The following is a 15051-nucleotide window of genomic DNA, read 5'->3' on the forward strand; positions in this document are numbered from 1 at the left end:
TATTTTAGGCAGAATATTGTATATACTTTTAGGCCTGGGAATCATCTAGTGCCATCTCTGCTGAGTTATCTGAGACCCAGTGAAGGAAGGCTCACTAAGAGCAGAGCTGGAAGGGGTGCTTCTTCCCTGATCCTAGCTTAGTGCTTTATCTCCAGCTGTACTTGGGATGGGCACGTGTAGAAATGTTGTTTGGGATCTCTTTGTATATCCTGCGCCCTACCCACTGGCAGGCCAGTATTTCTAAATCACGACTGTACCTTGGCTCAGAATCTAGCACCAAATGGTACTCATCCATCCAGGTGACTTGTTCCCTCTGTGACTTTTGTGGGTATGAGATTTTGAGTGAACTTGTTGTGAGGCTGGGACCTTGGACTGGGGGTGTATCCTGGGCTGCTGGGAATGGCTGAGACATTCCCTACCCTCTGTCCTGAAATTCTACAGGCCTTCACATAGGTGCCTATAGTTTTCTGATCTAAATCTTCTCAGGAGTAAGATGGGGTCTAAATCAGTAAGTTTATGTTAGAATCTGGACAATTGAGAAAATTGTGCTGATTTGTTATCCTGTAGCAAGACTGGTAATTAAATGTCATTCAAAGTTCTTTTTGATACTAATGACCACTTAGACTGTGACCTTAAGAAGCATTTTGAGTAAGGGCTCTGGGGGGATTGATTAATAATGTCTGTCAAGACAGTCTAAAGTAAAATTTGCAGCTGCACAAAGATGAAATCATGACATATTCTATTAGTAAAAATTTCTCTTAGAAGTCATTTCATTGTTAGGTTCACTCTAACAGAAAACTCTGAATAATAGTCACTGAAGATAGACATGTGTTATTCTTGCACATAAAAGTCTAGATGAAGTCTAAAATAGGTGGAGTACTTCCAGGTCTTGGACCTGGGCTCTTTTTGTTGTTCTTAATCTCATTGTCCAAGATGGAACCATCTGTATTCCAAGCAGCAGGATGAAGTAAAGGATTATTAAAAGATAATTTTTAAAGATAAAATCATAGCTGTCATGCAAATGTAAAAATAAAAGCATTGTAAATATTTTGTTTAACTCAATGAGGGGGCTAGTAAGATGTCATAGTTGATTTAAAGGAGAACTGAACATACACATATATAGGCCACCAAGAGTGCTGAAATGAGCTTATAATTAGATGCAAATTTGGGTCAATATTTACTGCAATATCAACTTCATTTCTACTGACATAATTTGTATTTTTATGAATGGAAATCATTTATATTATTGACAGTATTCTACCACTCACAGAGTTGTAAAGTGGCTCAAAGACAACCTAAGTCTGATATAATACAGAAGTGGGCCCTGGACAGGACACCAGTAACTATTTTTGTTCATTTCACAAATTTTCCTGGTGAGATAAAGATGAAGCAAGTAAAGGGAGTACATCTGCTTTCTCACAAGAGAAGTTCTAAAAACTGCCAAATAATGTATTTGCTTACATTCATGGCCAGAATTTGCTCACATGGCCATACTTATTTGTAAGAGAGGTTGGGAACTGTGGCCTTTATAAAATTCTCTTGTATGGAAGAAAGGGACCACAGATATTGGGGGAGACCTGGCAGCCTCGACGCAGCCATGATCTATGGTTATTGCAGCATTGTTCTTAATAGCAGACAGTTGGAGGCAACTAAAGATCCATCAGATAATTTGTAGTATGTCCATACAATGAAATATTATGTAACCATTAAAAGGAAGGAGCTGTGTAACTACAGATGTAAAGATCTCTAAGATAGATTGTTCAGTGAAAAAAACGCATGCAGAAAAGTGTGCATAACAGTCTACAATCTGAGTTGGAAAAATGTATGGATACGCTTTTAAATACATAAATTCTCACTGAAAAGAATAAAGGAAAACCAATACAATATTGTAAAGTAATTAGCATCCAATTAAAAAAAAAAAAAAAGTAACAGTTTCTGGGTAACTGAGGGCCAGAGGGAAAAAGGATGCTGATTTTTCATTATGATTGTTTTTTCTGGTACTTTCTAAACCTGAACAGTGTTCATGTATTATCTATTGTCAATGAAATAAAAATATAATCTATTGTCATATATGGCTTGAGGAAAAAATGGCCATCATGTGTGGCTTGTAGGTAAGCTTTCCGAATTGTTACAGTAGGATCATATGGAAAAAAGAGAAGGGCTTGGAGAAGATGGGCCCTGGAATCAAAACCCATGATACAGAGATTTTTAACTGCATAGCCTTTTGTGATTCTTGAATTCTGAATCACTGGGATTTAATATTATTTTAAAATGTTGATACTATTTTTTAAAATAAAAAAATTAAGTCTTTTGACTGCCATCAGTTCAGTTCAGTTCAGTCGCTCAGTCGTGTCCAACTCTGCGACCCCATGAATCGCAGCACGCCAGGCCTCCCTGTCCATCACCAACTCCCGGAGTTCACTCAGACTCACGTCCATCGAGTTGGTGATACCATCCAGCCATCTCATCCTCTGTCGTCCCCTTCTCCTGCCCCCAATCCCTCCCAGCATCAGAGTCTTTTCCAATGAGTCAACTCTTTGCATGAGGTGGCCAAAGTACTGGAGTTTCAGCTTTAGCATCATTCCTTCCAAAGAAATCCCAGGGCTGATCTCCTTCAGAATGGACTGGTTGGCTCTCCTTGCAGTCCAAGGGACTCTCAAGAGTCTTCTCCAACACCACAGTTCAAAAGCATCAATTCTTCAGCACTCAGCCTTCTTCACAGTCCAACTCTCACATCCATACATGACCACAGGAAAAACCATAGCCTTGAATAGATGAACCTTTGTTGGCAAAGTAATGTCTCTGCTTGACTGCCATCAGTGCTATTTAAAATGTTTTAAATAACGTTTTAAAGTTGTAATAGCTGGGACTTCCCTCATGGTTCAGGGTTATGAATCTATGCTCCCACTGCAATTGGCATGGGTTTGACCCCTGGTTGGGGAATTAAGATCCCAATGCTGCTTGGTGTGGCCAAAAAAAAATTAAAAAATAAAATTATGATAGCTGTTACAGATATCTCCACACTTATGCACATCTTCTCGTATTTACCTCTTTCTTGATCTCTAGCCCCATCCCCCAGCCCCAGTCATATCCATAGCCACATTTTCCTGTCTGAGGGATTCCATTACAGGGCAAATCTCCTGACAGTGTTTGTAGTCATTTCTTCCCAAGGTGGGAAGAAGAGTGAACCAAGAGGTAGGAAGCCTGGGTTTTAGCCTTAACCTCAGCTTCAACCCTGAAAAGCTATGTGACTTTGGGTGAGTCATGCCACCTCTCTGAGTAAAAATTCCACCTCTGAAAAAGAGGCTTGCATGCACTTATTCTACTTACCTTCCAAGAATATCCTCAGATTTGTGTTTGGGGGAGAGGTGATCTGTTGACACTTGAAAAAAATGTAAAGCATTGTTCAAATGCAAAGGATTATTATTACCCACTGAGAGAAGAAGCCATGGATCTCAGACCACATACAGGAAATTTTATCATAGGCAGCAGAGAGGCTAGCTGAAACATGAAACTGAAGAGTGAACTGAGGAACTGTCTGCCAGTAAAGCCAGTATTTATGGAGCACTGGTGTGTGTCAGCCCTGTGCCAAGGACCGCAGGGCATGAGGCGATGCACTGCGATGGTGAAGGGCTCCGACTCCAGGACTGCTGGCTCTCCTCCCATCTGCTGGATAATCCCAGGCTGCTGACTTAGCCTCTCTGTTTCTCAGTGTCCTCTGCTGTACAGTGAGGGTAATATTAGTGCCCATCACATAGGCTTGTTTTGAGGAGCAAATGAATTAGTAGATGCAAAACACATAACAAGCATGCCTGGAACGTGGGCAGTGCAATGAAATGATAGCAGTAGTACCTCAGCAAGTGATCGTCATGAAGTGTGCTGTGTCTTTTGAAGTCCCCAGCACAGGGCCTGGAGCCCACAGGTGGCCTCACAGGAGGTGAGGTGGTGGGGATGAAGACACAGAAGTGTTAGTAGCATTGTCCTCTGCTCTCGTGTGACTTATAATCTAGGGGTGGAAAGATACATGTGAAACAACACACACTAGCAAAATAACAATATACCAGGTGAGTGTTTCAGTGTCCAGTGGGCATATTAAGGTCGAGGTGCTCTGGCAGGGTGACAAGTACCTTAAGGAGAGTTCTTAGTTTGGTTGCAAAAAACACGGACAATTGGAAGAAAATGGCTATTGGAAATTCCATTTCTGGGTTTCCTGGCTCCACTTGCAGCCCAGGAATGAACCTTGTTGGGGATGGAGTTAATAAGCTCTGGCATCTAGTTCCAGGCTGCAAAACTTCAGGGAATTTGTTATTGTCTCATTCAGCACCATGATCCCCAGCCAGGAGGCCACTGCACCTTCCCTGAGGCATCTCTCTGAGGTCCTGGGCTGGGCTCCCAGGCTTCTCTCTGCCAGGACCTTAGGGCTGGCCAGTCATGGGTCATTTTTTAAAAGGACCTAAAAGTGACCCCCTGGCTGCGTGAGCAGGAGGAGGTTCACAGGGTTAATGGCTTTGGAGCGTGCAGATGGCTCTCACTGGTGACTCTTGGGCACAAAGCAAGTGCAGGTGCTAATGAGGACAGGGTTTGTCCCTGAGCAGAGGGCGGGTGGGGAAGGGAGGGGCAGTTTTATTCTTTTTTCCCCTGTGTCCAACTCCCTGCTAAATGGATGTGGGGACATGAAGGGACCTCAGGAGCCTTTCTTTCCGTGTCATAGAAGGGAAAATTTGGCCTCAGGGAGGTGCAAGGTGGTCATCCGGAAACTCAGGCCCAGCACTCAAGGCCAGAGCACAGCAAAGGGTGGGGGTAGGAGCAGGCAGAGCAGGGTCCAGATTATGGTCTGTCAGGAGCTTTCCTCTGTAAGTAGAAATAACTCTGTAGAGTGTATGTCAGGAATCTTTGCGATGGTGTAAAGTACCTGATATGGCACATAGCCCATGCACCCCAGAATGTTTGCATTGGTTCTCTACTGTTAGGGCATAAATATAGGTGAGTTTAAGTGCATATCTGTGAAATCTTAGCCTCCAAGAGCATGTACAATAACTCAAAAATGAGTATAGTTTCAGTGAATTCAACACAAACCATTTAAATTGACACTTAACAGGAAACAGAGCACCTAGGGTCAGCAGAATAATCAGAAAAGGCCCTTCCCAGCCCCTGTCCCCAGATTAATTTGAGAAAAAGATGAGATATAAGTGAGTCGATTGCAGATTAGCATGGGGTAACAACCCCTCCCAGCAATCGATGACCCGGTTTGTGGTAGGTGGCTGGGAACCCAAGTGTGACTTTGCTGACAGATTAAGAAGAATCTTGAAGCCAGAGCTAGAGATTGGAAATGGAAAACTGATTGGTTTTGATCAAATTCAACCAGCCAGGAAGGACAGAGCCGGCAGACCAGAGTAACCGGTGGCCCCTGGCCCCCAGCCCTGCACCCAAGGGCTGCCAGGTAACTCTGCAGAAGTGCTCTCATGAGAAGGCAAGCTTTCCAGGGGATAGCTGGGGAGGTCAGAGCCCTGCCTCTGTTCAGATCTCCAGTTTCATTCCTGGCACTGCTGCAGGGGTCTGAGTTTACTCCTCCTCCAGTGGGAATTTAGGTATCTTTCATGCTGAAAACCAGGAAGACAGAACTCATAGACAAAATATGTAGTTGTATGTGCAAAAGGAGAGATGGATAATCCTGCATCCCCACTAGTTTGAAAGGAAATGTCCAGTCCCAATTCTCCTGGGGTCTGGGCTGCTTGAGGGTGCGAGCCAGGCATCTTGATTCTTTCAGGCCTCAGGCACATTCAGGAGGGACTTTGGCGCCAAGAATATTTGGTGCAACAAAGTTGCTGAAATATCCTAGCCCTGGACAGTGTCTTGCGGGCGCTTTATACTCTCTGGAAGGAGGAGTGGAGAGGGAGGAGGGGGTGGAGGGAGGAGAGTTTCGAAGCACCTCAGCCACAAGCCATGCTTGTTTGGATGGCTCCTGAAGAGAAGAGACCCAAGAAGGGTTGTGGGGAACACCATCCCATGTCCCAGGCTTGGAGGCTGTGGCAGTATGACTTCACCACAAGTGAACCTACAAGGGCATTGGGTTAGGTTCTAATTTCCTTTCAGGTTTAAAGCTCCATGCTCCTGATTTGAAATGGTTCGATTTGCACCCACTTAGAACAAGGGATCACAAGTCTGTGCTTCCCTCCTGCTTCATGTACTCAAGCATGCCCCTCTCCCCCAGAGGAGAATTACCCAGTGGTATAATTTAGTTCCCAAGCCAGAACCTCATTACCATTTAAGAAGGCTCTAATCTCATAAGAGGATTATGCAGGAAATTTGATACAGCAGTTTCCCCCCCCCACTCCCACCCCTTTCTCTTCATTCTTTGGTGGTTCAGGGTCAAAAATATAATTTGTACACACACGCACGCGCACACACACACACACACAGTGTTTAACAAGAAATGCCTTAGGTAAAGTGCTGATTCTAGAGCCAAAAAGAAGCTGTGTGTTCTTTGAATTGTGACCATAGCAGGCGGACTGTGATCCTAGGTGTTTTGAATCCTCTGCCCCAGATCCATCCCCTCCCTGGACACAAGTCTTAAGGAATCCTCTTTTTTTTTTTTTTTTTGGAATCCTCTTCTTACTTTGTATTTCATTGCCTCCTTTCAGCTTTCCAACCCTGGATCTCTGTCGTTTTCTTCCTGGGTTCCCTCCATGGGCCAAAAAGCATGTCCTAATCGATTAGTCACTTCAGAGGGGAGGTGGCCTAAGTGAATTAAAATCATCAGGTAAATAACCTGAAGTTTACAGTCAGCGTCTCCAACCCCCATGCAGGGAGATTGTTTTATTGATAGAGTACTCCTGCAAATATACCACTTTCTGTGTTTCATTTATAAGAAAGAACTAGGAGGTATGGTTAAGGAATGCCATAGAATTAGAGTAGAAAATCAGCACTCCTGGTTGTTACTACTATTAGAACTTGTGCCTCTGTCACCTTCTGGTTAGATGATCTTGGGTAAATCATCCTCAAGTTTCAATTTCTCTTCTGAAAACATGGGAGTGATGGTATCCACCGCACCTGGATGCTCACAGTCTCAGTGATATAAAAGTCTTAACATGGGCACCTCCATGAGTCTGGCAATTAAGGCAGGACACATCCTGGATGGAGATGGGTCTCTCGTCTAACCATTTTCTCTTGGCCCATGAGGAGTACTGAAAAGGCACATCTTTATTTATATTTGTATTTATTCATCTGTATGCCTCTTATCACAACTACCGAAATTCCTACTACTGTCACGGCCTGACACTGCATAATCTGGAGGTTTGCTGTGTGGCCTTCTCTGATGAGTATATGATCTCTGGATTCTACTTTCAAGGCCCCATTTCCCTCTTCCCTGAGTCCCAGACTGACCTGTGAATGGGGAAGGACAATTTGCCCTACATGACCAGGCTGAATGGAATTTGCTGACTATCCTCTGGACTTCAGTGAGGTTTCATGTTTTTGGGCACCCTGGGGACCTAGGAAATCATTCGGTGATTTTTCCTGGGGATGAGACCAGGTGCACTTTCTCCAGCATGTAGCACACAGGTATAAAACTTGGGACCTCATTATTGCTCACACCTAGAGGCGTACTTGACTTTCTGTGTCAACCAGACAGAAGCAGTTCAGTGCTCGTCTGACTCCAACCTTCTTGTGAAACTTCTGGCTTTTGATTGTTTTGTTTTCAATTAATCTTTCTTTTCCTTATTTGTAAGCTCCTGCCATTTGATTATTATAATTATTTTTTAAGTGCCAGGACTTCGTTTTTGGCATGCTCTTGCTTTCCCCTCTGTCATATCATCCTCAACCCTGCTCTGGCCTCTGGCTCCTCCCATGCTGCACTGCCTCCCCCTCCCCTGCATCAGATGTCCCTTCCCTGCCTTCTCATGTTCCCCTTGCCTCCCTGGCCCTCCTCTGAGCCTCCATTTCCTAAGTGGTAGAGGGTGAACTACCTAGGTCAGAAGAAGGGGATAAGGGTAATTCACTTCAGAGTTGTTACACTTGAAAATGTTTCTGAGAATGAAATAAGGATACCACCACTGTTGATGAAGATGTAAGAATTTATTCAGATGCTGCAAACAGGAGTGCAGCTGACGAAATCTTTCGGGAGGGCAATATGGCAAAAAATATCAAGAACTTTAAAACCATGCAGTTCTCTTGACCCAGCAATTCCACTTCTAAGAATGGTAAGAATGATCATAGATATGTATAAAGGGTGTTCTTTTTAGTGTTATTTAAATTACTGAAACACTAGAAAATAAGTATCCCCAGTTGGAGTATATTGTGGGTACACAGATATTAGTCAAGTTCAACAGGTGATTAAAACTTGGCTCATCCATACCGTGGAAGACTATGTAATCATGATATTAGAAAACATAATGAATAAAATGCGAAGATTTTCAAGATATATAAGTGGTAACATTTGCAGGTTATGTTTTATGTTTGGTTTGGTGACTCAGCAGACTCTGCCTGGGTTTGAACCCAGGCTCTGCTACTTAAAAGCTATGTGACCTTGGGCATGTTTCTTAACTTCTCTGAGTTTCAGTTTCCTCATCTGTAAAATGGAGGATGAATGGTACCTACTCAGGGGTTGTTGAGAGGATTATATGACTAAAATCATGTGGTTGATCCCATACCTGGCATATAGTAAGTATTTGTTATGTTTGCTATTATTAAAAAATCACTCATACATACATATACATACAAACATATGTATAAATACACATGCAAACGGCTATGAAAGGCTGGAAGAAATGCATTGCAAATTATTTATGGGTTGTGAGATTATGGTAATTTTTTAAAATTTCTCTTTTTTACAGTTACTACTGTGAACTTTTGTAATAACTATTACTAAAAATCCAGAATGGAGGAAAATGATTATTCTGTAAGGAAATTATTCAAGTGACAGAATCTCTGTAGGGTGTGTGTGTGTGTGTGTGTGTGTGTGTGTGTTTTGGGTAGGTATATGCCCCAGGGGAGGGACAGGCCTCCCTCTGGCATTCCTCTCTGCCAACAGCTGCAACCCTACCCTTTTGAATAATAGCAGTATGTAGCTAACTTCTTCGGAGAAGGCAATGGTACCCCACTCCAGTACTCTTGCCTGGAAAATCCCATGGACGGAGGAGCCTGGTAGGCTGCAGTCCATGGGGTCGCTAAGAGTCGGACGCAACTGAGCGACTTCACTTTCACTTTTCACTTTCATACATTGAAGAAGAAAATGGTAACCCACTCCAGTGCTCTTGCCTGGAGAATCCAGGGACAGGGGAGCCTGGTGGGTTGCCGCCTATGGGGTTGCACAGAGTCGGACACGACTGAAGCGACTCAGCAGGAGCAGCAGCAGCTAACTTCTTATTGGGTGTTGCAGGTTATGTAATAGGACTATACGTTTGCGGAGCACCAAATTTCAAATATCTTTATCTTTTAAATTCCTCAGATAACCCTCAAACTGTGCTGCTCTTGAGGCTTAACTTGGTTTAGTCGCTTGTCTGACACCACCCAGTTAACAAAGGAGAAGCCAGGAATGGAGTCCTTGAGTCTTAAGGAAAGGGCAGTGTTTGCTCTACCTGCCCTCCGAGGGCCAGGAGAAGGGGCCCCTGATGCCTGCCTGCTCTCAGGGTTCTGGACAAACAAGAGGCAGGGTTTCATCTCTCTGTGGTAGGAATCAGGAGAGGCTCAGTTTCCTTGGACTTTCTCCTTGTTAACCCTGAAGTCCTACAGAGTTTAAATGAGTTTGGTCTTTCGAGTATGAGAAGAAAAAAGTCAGGCATTGATTTGGTGCCTTTATTCCTTTGGGTGCAGTAGGAATTTCACAATCACTTTGCATAATCAGCTGGTCCATAAAGTGAAAGTGAAAGTGAAGTCTCTCAGTCGTGTCTGACCCTGTGGACTGTAGCCTACCAGACTCCTCTGTACATGGGATTCTCCAGGCAAGAATACTGGAGTAGGTTGCCATTTCCTTTTCCAGGGGATCCTCACTGGAGTGGATTGCTATTTCCTTCTCCAGGGGATCTTCCCGACTCAGGGATCGAACACCGGGTCTCCCGCATTGAGGCAGATGCTTGAACCTCTGAGCCACCAGGGAAGCCGGTAACCTTTATTGTCTGCTACATAGAAATTAGGTTCTGTTTTTATTTTTTGGCATTCATGGGACATGTTTTTGTTACATCAAAGTGGTCATTCCAAATGTTTGGGATTAAAGGCGTAAACAAAAATCAATCCTGTGACTTGTAGATTTCTATCTCTTTGGCTTCAGAAGATGGATAGATAGTCTGGCTGCTCCACACCCCCTTTTGGGTTTGAACGTTGACTTTCATCTATCTGAGCCTTAAGGATAACATTTATGAGATCAACACCCCAACGGAAGTTTTAGCAAAGAATGAATAAACTACGCTGGGTCTCAGTCACCGTAACAGATGTTTGTCAGAAAGGACAGCACTCTGGTAGGCACGTCTCAGAAACTATGTTATGAAATGAATCTAAAGGGTTCATCTCACACTTTGGGGTTCAACTTTTTACCCTGCTTTCATCCTCAATTTTTCCCATCTGCCTTATCTCCTTCCTGGACCAGCTCCTGGAGCCGACAGTTTGAATTCAGGACAGAAGTCTCAATAGGCCTCTGGCTTTGGTGGAGATCTACCACTGAAATTTTAAGACGAGGAGGCAGAGACTTGTTTTTGATCTTTTTAATGCCTTGCTTTCTCCTCTTCCCTGCTTTAGCACTCACCATGCCTGTTTCTGAAACACATGTAATGATAAAAACCTGTATAAACATTCTTGAATTTGCCACCAAGTGGATCCAGTAGCTTGTAAGAAATTTGGGGTGTTGGCTGAGGAAAGGAAGCAAGTGAGAGCAGAGAGCAGTTCACTTTGATGATTTGCATGCTTGAATGGATGTTTAATGTTTGAGATGGTCACGGAGGTGAAAAAAAGAGGTGGGGGGAAAAAGGATTTGGAGTATAGTGTCCAGTGACAGGAAGATCTGTGCTGAGGCATTTGCTTTCCTGCCCAAATAAAGCAAAGGAGAGGAAGTAATAATAATAACCATAATGATGCTATTAATGATAATAATACATTTTTACTCTGTCAGACATAGTTTCTATGTATTTTATATAAGTTAAGAACAATGCTATGAGGTAAGTACTGCTGCTATCCCTAGTCTGCAGATTGAGAATGAGGAATGATTGACTGCCCAAGGTCACTCTGCTGTTTCGTGGAGGTGGTGCTCAGGAAGCCTGCTCCCGGATCCACTTTCTGCCCTATGTTGTATGGCTTTTCCTCTTAAGAACTCACCTGGCCCAGAGCACTGTTCTTTCCTCTGGGATGGTCAGGGAGAACACCACTCTTATGAGTCTAGGTAGAAGTTAATTCCAGAGGACACGCTGTCAGTTACAGCCCTGGAGATGTGACTGCTCTGTGCTTCCGAGCCTGCGGTTTCAGAGATGGTTCTTTTCTTCCTGTTCACTGTTTGCCAATCTGGCTGGTTGTTAGCACGTGGTTTTCCCTGTTCCTGGGCTAGGGATGAGAGTAGGTGATGGAAAGGCAGCATACACATAGAATGGATGGGAAGTGGGAGGCGGGAGGATGGAGATTAGTTCTGGGTGACACTGTATAGCAGGCTGGTTTGTGAAATTGTTTACCTCAGAGCCTTGAGAGTCACCAGCAAAAGCTTTGAAAACCATGTTGGTGAGCTGAGAAGTGTGGCATATAAAGCAAGTCCTAATTCATTTTTCCTATAAAACTTCAGACCTAGCTCTCTGGGTCAATGGAGAACAATAGTAAGACTGCAGGGAAGCGATAGCACAAGGACATAATTGCATCAAGACAGGTGTGGGCCATGTCGTTGCACAGCCAGGTCTTCATGATGTATGGATCTGGGGTGGCTGCTTCTTTGAAAAGGCAGCCCACCAGGCTCCCCTGTCCCTGGGAGTTTAATGGGGGTTGGAAGTGATCACTGGCTTGGGAAGTGCAGATGGAAGTTGGATGTAGCACTTCTATGAGATGAGCTCACCAGCAAAATAAAGGAGGATGTTTTCAGGGGGTTGGAGCCAAGGCTGAATCCTCAGTGGGATCCTCCAACTGAAAGTAATGGAAGCATCAGGGAGTCTCAATTTTTCTGGATATCACATCATTTAAAATCCAGGTTTACTGAGCACTTTTTTCCCAGTGGGGAGAGGGGACTCAGAATATAGGAGAGGACCTGCCCTTGATGGACCTATGTTGAGAGGGAGAGCAGTTTTGGGTGGAGAAAGGCCTGAAAGTTTAGATTTTACTTGGGCTTTTGGCAGGGGGTGATTTGGAAGGGACAAAGTGTGCTGAAGAAGGGAGGGTAGAACGCAAAAGACTGGGTACAGTAGGAGGACAATATGGCTGAAGCATAAGGGGGTGGGAGAAAGAGCTGGGAATTCCAGTTGGGGCCGAGTTTTAAAGAATATTAAATGCCAGCAAGAGAAGTTGTGACTTGTGGCAATAGGAATTACAGAATTGAAGATTTTAACTTTGTTATTTGAAACTGAGGTGCCTAGGGGTCCTCCTGTCCTTAAGTCTTTTTTCAGAATCTAAAGGCTAAATTTTGGGTTTTCAAAGTGAGAGCTTCATTCAGTCTCTTTATTTGTTGAGTTCTTGATTATTCTAAACATTCTGGTTTACGCATGACTGTGGCAGGTCTCTTCCATGCCCCTATGGGAGTTCACGGTTAAGACAGTTAAGGCTCTGACAGATTGTTCTGGGTCGTGTGGATGTTAGTGGCAGAGGCCAGGGTTAGAAACTTGGCCGAGGCTCTTCTCCCCCATGACAAAGAGCTGAAATCCTCACTATCAGAGAGCTCGTTTAACAGATCACCTTACATAGGACTGCACAAAGCTAGGATCTCTGAGCCTCAGGGGTTGGGGGAGTCCAGCTTAGGCTAGGGAAGTCAGGGAGACTCTGTGTTCAGGACTTTTAAAGCTTTTAGAACAAGTTCAGTCGCTAAGTTGTATCTGACTCTCTGTGACCCCATGGACTGAGGCACGCCAGGCTTTCCTGTCCTTCACTATCTCCTGGGGTTTGCTCAAACTCATGGCCATTGAATCAGTGATGCTATCCAACCATATCATCCTCTGTCATCCCCTCCATAGTATTGGAGCTTCAGCCTCATCATCAGTCTTTCCAATGAGTATTCAGAGTTGATTTCCTTCAGGACTGACTGGTTTGATCTCCTTGCTGTCCAAGGGACTCTCAAGAGTCTTCTACAGCACCACAATTTGAATTCATCCATTCTTTGGGCACTCAGCCTACTTTATGGTCCAACTCTCACATCCATACATGACAACTGGAAAAACCATAGCATGGACCTTTGTCAGCAAAGTCTCTGCTTTTTAACAAACTGTCTAGGTTTGCCATAGATTTTCTTCCAAGGAGTAAACATCTTTTAATTTGGGGGCTGCAGTCACCATCCACAGTGATTTTGGAGCCCAAGAAAAGAAAATCTGTCACTGTTTCCACTTTTTCCCATTCTTTTTGCCATGAAGTGATAGGACCAGATCCCATGATCTTTGTTTTTTGAATGTTGAGTTTTAAGCCAGCTTTTTCCTCTTTCACCTTCATCAAGAGGTTCTTTATTAGTTCCTCTTTGCTTTCTGCCGTAAGGTTAGTATCATCTTCATATCTGAGTTTATTAATATTTCTCCCCGCAATCTTGATTCTAGCTTGTGATTCATCCAGTCCAGCATTTTGCATGATGTACTCTGCATATGAGATAAGTAATCTGAGGAACAATGTATAGCCTTGACATACTCCTTTCCCAATTTTGAACCAGTCAGTTGTTCCATGTAAGATTCTAACTGTTGCTTCTTGACCTGGTTACAGGTTTCTCAAGAGACTGGTGAGGTGATCTGGTATTCCCATCTCTTTAACAAGTTTTCCACACTTTGTGATCCACACAAAGACTTTCACATAGTCAACAAAACAGAAGTAGATGTTTGTCTGGAATTCTCTTGCTTTCTCTATGATCCAGTGAATGTTGACAATTTGGCCTCTGATTCCTCTGCCTTTTGTAAACCTAGCTTGTACATTTGGAAGTTCTCGGTTCATGTATTGTTGACGCCTAGCTTGAAGGATTTTGAGTATTACCTTGCTAACATGTGAAATGAGCACAATTTTATGGTAGTTTGAACATTCTTTGGCATTGCCTTTCTTTAGGATTGGAGTGAAAACTGACCTTTTCCAGTCCTGTGGCCACTGCTGTTTTCCAAATTTGCTGGAATATTGAGTGCAGCACTTTAACAGCATCATCTTTTAGGATTTTAAGTAACTCAGCTGAAATTCCTTCATCTCCGCTAACTTTGTGTGTAGTGATGCTTCCTAAGGTCCACTTGACTTCACACTCTAGGATGTCTGGCTCTAGGTGAGTGACAACACCATCATGGTTATCTAGGTGATTAATACCATTCTTGTATAGTTCTTCAGTGTATTCTTGCCACCTCTTCTTAGTATCTTCTGCTTCTGTTAGATCCTTGTCCCTTTTTTCTGTCCATCTTTGCATGAAATGTTCCCTTGGTATATCCAATTTTCTTGAAGAGATCTCTAGTCTGTCCCATTCTATTGTTTTCCTCTATTTATTTGCATTTTTCATTTAAGAAGGCTTTCTGGGCTAATTCCCCCCTTTAGGCTCCCCCCTACTAACCCATGCCCTATGGTAACCTCATAGGCTGTAGGCACACAACCTTTTTGTACTATTTAGAGACTGGTTGACAATGCAATACTGTAAAGCAATTATCCTTCAATTAAAAATAAATTTTAAAAGAAGCTGGTTAATATATGGAAAGGTGGTATAGCTTTTTAAAAACATATTTATTTATTTATTTATTGGCTGCCCTGGGTCTTAGGTGCCACATGCAGGATCTAATTTCCAAGCCAGGGATTGAACCTGGACCCCCTACATTGATAGCTTGGAGTCTTAACCACTAGACCACCAGGGAAGTTCCAGGAGGTATATCATTTAAAAATTATTGTCTGTTTGTGTCTAGAGTCATTTTACTCAACATTGAATACCTAGAAATTGAA

At 43.4% G+C, this 15051-nt stretch overlaps 1 protein-coding gene across 4 annotated transcripts in view; it reads left to right on the forward strand.

The window, feature by feature from the left end:
- PRKCE (protein kinase C epsilon) overlaps positions 1-15051 on the forward strand; it is a 542457-nt gene that overhangs the window by 173133 nt on the left and 354273 nt on the right. The gene's annotated exons all lie outside the window — the stretch shown is intronic.

The sequence above is a fragment of the Bos taurus genome, chromosome 11 (assembly GCF_002263795.3).
Source record: "Bos taurus isolate L1 Dominette 01449 registration number 42190680 breed Hereford chromosome 11, ARS-UCD2.0, whole genome shotgun sequence".
NCBI classification, from domain to species: domain Eukaryota; kingdom Metazoa; phylum Chordata; class Mammalia; order Artiodactyla; family Bovidae; genus Bos; species Bos taurus.